Consider the following 6,077-nt stretch of genomic DNA (forward strand, 5'->3'; position numbering starts at 1 on the left):
ACACCGCCCCTGATGCCCTTGCTGATGGAAGGAGGTTTTCACTCAAAATCTCACGATACATGGACCCATTCATTCTTTCCTTTACACAGATCAGTCATCCTGGTCCCTTTGCAGATAAACAGCCCCAAAGCATGATGTTTCCACCCCCATGCTTCACAGTAGGTATGGTGTTCTTTGGATGCAACTCAGCATTCTTTGTCCTCCAAACACGACGAGTTGAGTTTTTACCAAAAAGTTCTATTTTGGTTTCATCTGACCATATGACATTCTCCCAATCCTCTTCTGGATCATCCAAATGCACTCTAGCAAACTTCAGACCGGCCTGGACATGTACTGGCTTAAGCAGGGGGACACGTCTGGCACTGCAGGATTTGAGTCCCTGGCGGCGTAGTGTGTTACTGATGGTAGGCTTTGTTACTTTGGTCCCAGCTCTCTGCAGGTCATTCACTAGGTCCCCCCGTGTGGTTCTGGGATTTTTGCTCACCGTTCTTGTGATCATTTTGACCCCACGGGGTGAGATCTTGCGTGGAGCCCCAGATCGAGGGAGATTTTCAGTGGTCTTGTATGTCTTCCATTTCCTAATAATTGCTCCTACAGTGGATTTCTTCAAACCAAACTGCTTACCTATTGCAGATTCAGTCTTCCCAGCATGGTGCAGGTCTACAATTTTGTTTCTGGTGTCCTTTGACAGCTCTTTGGTCTTGGCCATAGTGAAGTTTGGAGTGTGACTGTTTGAGGTTGTGGACAGGTGTCTTTTATACTGATAACAAGTTCAAACAGGTGCCATTAATACAGGTAACGAGTGGAGGACAGAGGAGCCTCTTAAAGAAGAAGTTACAGGTCTGTGAGAGCCAGAAATCTTGCTTGTTTGTAGGTGACCAAATACTTATTTTACACCATAATTTGCAAATAAATTCATAAAAAATCCTACAATGTGATTTTCTGGATTTTCTTTTCTCAATTTGTCTGTCATAGTTGACGTGTACCTATGATGAAAATTACAGGCCTCTCTCATCTTTTTAAGTGGGAGAACTTGCACAATTGGTGGCTGACTAAATACTTTTTTTTCCCACTCTATGTCATTTATCCTTGTTTCATAGTGTTGTTTCTTCTTCTTTTTATTCAGTTTAGTCACATGATTTCTCAATTTGCAATACGTTTGCCAATCGGTTGTGCAGCCAGACTTATTTGTCTTTCCTTTTGCCTCATCCCTCTCAACCATACAAATTTTCCACTGGGATTTAACAGTTTTTACAGTCATTTTCTTAATGGGTAAATGCTTATTAGTAACTGGAATAAGCTATTTCATAAATGCGTCAAGTGCATTGTCTGTCTGCTCCACACCACGGACCAACATATATTCTTTACATCAACAACATAGGAATCACTACAAAACTTATTGTATGACCTCTTATACCCAATATTAGGCCCAGCTTTTGGAACTTTGGTTTTCCTAGATATGGCTACTATATTGTGATCACTACATCAAATGGATTTGGATACTGCTTTCAAACAAATCTCTGCAGCATTAGTAAAGATATGATCAATACATGTTGATGATTACATTATTGTATTGTTAGTAACTACCCTGGTAGGTTGACTGATAATCTGAACCAGGTTGGAGGCACTGGTTACAGTTTGAAGCTTTCTCTTGAGTGGGCAGCATGATGAAAGCCAGTCAATATTTAAATCACCCAGAAAGTATACATCTCTATTGTTATCACATACATTTTCAAGCATTTCACACGTTATCCAGATACTGACTGTTAGCACTTGGTGGTCTATAGCAGCTTCCCACCAGAATTAGCTTTAGGTGAGGCAGATGAACCTGTAGCCATATTACTTCAACAGTATTTAACATGAGATCCTCTCTAATCTTCACAGGAATGTGGTTCTGAATATAAACAGCAACACCTCCACCGTTGGCATTTCAATATTTTATGTAAATGTTATAACCTTGTATTGCTACCACTGTATCCTCAAAGGTATTATCTAAGTGAGTTTCAGAGATAGTCAGAATATGAATGTCATCTGTTACTAGCAAATTATTGACTTCATGAACCTTGTTTCTTAAGTTACATATGTTAATGTAGGCTATTTTGAGCTCTTTTCTTCTGGGATGCTTACTTGTTTTTATTGCTTTACTGGGAAGCTTAGCAGCAGTAGATGTGGTCATGTTCTTTATGTTAGTGGAGGGTGAGCTGTACACAGTGGCCTTCCACCTCTGCACTCCGGCTCAGTGCTAACAGTATAAATCTGGTTCTTAGGCACATTATTACTGCATACAATAGCTGTAGGATCAGCAGAGGCATTCAGGGCAGTTAGAGGGACATAAATTAGGTTACTTAAATTGTGTCTACCGACGCTCCTGTTGTAAAGTACATTTGCTGAAGCATTTTGACAACTCTGCGTCACAATGGTAGGGATTAGCTGAGCTGTGCTTGGGTCCTTGCTAAGTCATTGTCTCAACGCAGCCTTATAATGCTGTGAAAGGATCCAGGAACCCAAATGATTTCGGTCATTTGAGCATGTGTTTTTTGTTCTTAAAATTAAATGGTCAAATCACCTTAAAGTAACATCAAACCGAATACGAAGTTGATTTCATGTGATTTGGCCACCATCTAACATCAAGTTGTAAAACCCAGAACTTACCGTTTAAAAGCTGATGCTTGTCCTGAATCCTTTCTCTTATGCAGATGATGTCACTGTGGAGTATAACAAGATGAAGATGTGCTATGAGAAACTGATGGGTTGCTCTAGTACAGTACAATTCACAACAAGACTGGATTTGCACACAAAAACTACCGCATTTGAATCGCAGTCTGGGAATGGTAGGAAGCGTGTGCAGGTATGTTTGTGGGGAGTTGATTAACCACATCTCAACCATAGCAATTCAGTCTGAGAGTATTTGATCCCATGTACTAGGGTTGATTGGTCTTCCTTTTTCTGTTACAGGTGCCAACAAGTGTAACAATGTTAACTCCTGAGATTGACAGAGAATTTACAACACATAACCGCAAGCCTACTTATAGGTAACAATTGATCACTGAAACGTCCACTACTTTATCATGGCCTTATCCTATGGTCATGTTTACCACTAATCCAGAGGAGGTTGGTGGGAGGAGCTATAGGAGGACAGGCTCATTGTAATGGCTGGAATGAATAAATGGAACGGTATGAAACACATCAAACATATGAAAATCACACGTTTGACTCCGTTCCATTCATTCAATTCCTGCCGTTACAATGAGCCTGTCCTATAGCGCCTCCCACCAGCCTCCTCTGTACTAATCAGTTCAACACAGAATCTACAAAGAGAAAAATAGTTTACAACTGTCACCTTTGGCCTTCATCTGCCTTGCAGGCTCCAATGCCCCAAGGCAGGTCTTTTCCAGTGCAGTTCCACTGGACTGGTGTTTCTGATGGAAGGGAAGGGAGATGTGCTTTACATGATGACTCAATGGGACAGCAGCCTCCTGGGCTCCAGGATACCAGCAGGACCCCTATTCAGCATTGAATGCCCTGAGCAGTCTGTCCGCCAACTGCATTTCCCACACTGTATCTGTGATTGTAAGTGATGCACCACTGTATGTGTGATGGTAAGTGATGTAATCAAATTAGATTTATTTGTCACATGCGCCGAATACAACAGGTGTGGACCTTACCGTGAAATGCTTACTTACAAGCCCTTAACCAACAATGCAGTTCAAGAAATAGAGTTAAGAAAATATTTACTAAATAAACTAAAGTAAATACTTCAAAGTAACACAATAAAATACAATACCGAGGCTATATACAGGGGGTACCGGTACCGAGTCAATGTGCGGGGGTACAGGTTAGTCGAGGTCATTTGTAAAGTGACTATGCATAGATAATAAACAGCAAGTAGCAGCAGTGTAAAAACAAAGGGGGGTGTCAATGTAAATAGTCCGGGTGGCCATTTTGATTCATTGTTTAGCAGTCTAATGGCTTGGGGGTAGAAGCTGTTAAGGATCCTTTTGGACCTAGACTTGGCGCTCCGGTACCGCTTGCCGTGCGGTAGCAGAGAGAACAGTCTATGACTTGGGTGACTGGAGTCTTTGACAATTCTTTGGGCCTTCCTCTGACACCACCTGGTATATAGGTCCTGGATGGCAGGAAGCTTGGCCCCAGTGATGTACTGGGCCGTATGCACTACCCTCTGTAGCGCCTTACGGTCGGATGCAGAGCAGTTGCCATACCAGGTGGTGATGCAACCGATCAGGATGCTCTCGATGTTGCAGCTGTAGAACTTCTTGAGGATCTGGGGACCCATGCCAAATCTTTTCAGTCTCCTTTGGGGGAAAAGGTGTTGTCTTAACCTCACGACTGTCTTGGTGTGTTTGGACCATGATAGTTTGTTGGTGATGTGGACACCAAGGAACTTGAAACTCTTGACCCGCTCCACTACAGCCCCGTCAATGTTAATGGGGGCTTGTTTGGCCCTCCTTTTTGTTTGGCCCTTCACCACACTGCCAGGACTCTGACTTCCTCCCTATAGGCTGTCTCATCGTTGTCAGTGATCAGGCTGTTGTGTCGTCAGCAAACTTAATGATGGTGTTCATTAAGTGCATTCAGTCGTGCTTGGCCATGCAGTCGTGGGTGAACAGGGAGTACAGGAGGAGACTAAGCACGAACCCCTGAAGGGCCCCAGTGTTGAGGATCAGCGTGGCAGATGTGTTGTTGCCTACCCTTACCACCTGGGGGCGGCCAGTCAGGAAGTCCAGGATCCAGTTGCAGAGGGAGGAGTTTAGTCCCAGGGTCCTAAGCTTAGTGATGAGTTTTGTGGGCACTATGGTGTTGAACGCTGAGCTGTAGTCAATGAACAGCATTCTCACACAGGTGTTCCTTATGTCCAGGTGGGAAAGGGCAGTGTGGAGTGCGATTGAGATTGCATAATTTGTGGATCTGTTGGGGCGGTATGCGAATTGGAGTGGGTCTAGGGTTTCCGGGTGATGGTGTTGATGTGAGTCATGACCAGCCTTTCAAAGCACTTCATGGCTACCGACGTGAGTGCTATGGGGCGGTAGTCATTTAGGCAGGTTACCTTTGCTTTCTTGGGCATAGGGACTATGGTGGTCTGCTTGAAACTTAGGAATTACAGACTCGGTCAGGGAGAGGTTGAAAATGTCAGTGAAGACACTTGCCAGTTTGTCCGCGCATGCTCTGAGTACATGTCCTGGTAATCCATCTGGCCCCGCGGCCTTGTGAATGTTGACCTGTTTAAAGGTCTTGCTCACATCGAGAGCGTGATCACACAGTCGTCCGGAACAGCTGGTGCTCTCATGCATGTGTTGCTTACCTCGAAGCGAGCATAAAATAAATGTAGCTCGTCTGGTAGGCTTGCGTCACTGGGCAGCTTGTGGCTGAGTTTTCCTTTGTAGTCCATAATAGTTTGCAAGCCCTGCCACATCCGACGAGCGTCAGAGCCGGTGTAGTAGGATTCAATCTTAGTTCTGTATTGACGCTTTGTTCGTCTGAGGGCATAGCGGGATTTCTTAAAAGCGTCCGGATTAGTGTCCCGCTCCTTGAAAGCAGCAGCTCTAACCTTTAGCTCGGTACGGATGTTCCCTGCAATCCATGGCTTCTGGTTGGGATATGTACGCACGGTCACTGTGGGGACGACGTCGTCGATGCACTAATTGATGAGGCCGGTGACTGAGGTAGTATACTCCTCAATGCCATTGGATGAATCCCGGAATATATTCCAGTCTGTACTAGCAAAACAGTCCTGTAGCATAGCATCCGCGTCATCTGACCACTTCCGTATTGAGCAAGTCACTGGTACTTCCTGCTTTAGTTTTTGCTTGTAAGCAGGAATCAGGAGGATATAGCTTTGTATGCATCTCTGTGTGTGGAGTAAAGGAGGGGGAGAGTTTTTAAAAAAAATTTTGTGGGTTGCACATGTGACATGCTGGTAGAAATGAGATACAACGGATTCATGTTTGCCTGCATTAAAGTACCCGGCCACTAGGATGAGCATTTCCTTGTTTGCTTATGTCCTTATACAGCTCGTTGAGTGCGGTCTTAGTGCCAGCATCGGTTTGTGGTGGTAAAAA

This window comes from Coregonus clupeaformis, chromosome 35 (assembly GCF_020615455.1).
Source record: "Coregonus clupeaformis isolate EN_2021a chromosome 35, ASM2061545v1, whole genome shotgun sequence".
In the NCBI taxonomy this organism is placed as follows: domain Eukaryota; kingdom Metazoa; phylum Chordata; class Actinopteri; order Salmoniformes; family Salmonidae; genus Coregonus; species Coregonus clupeaformis.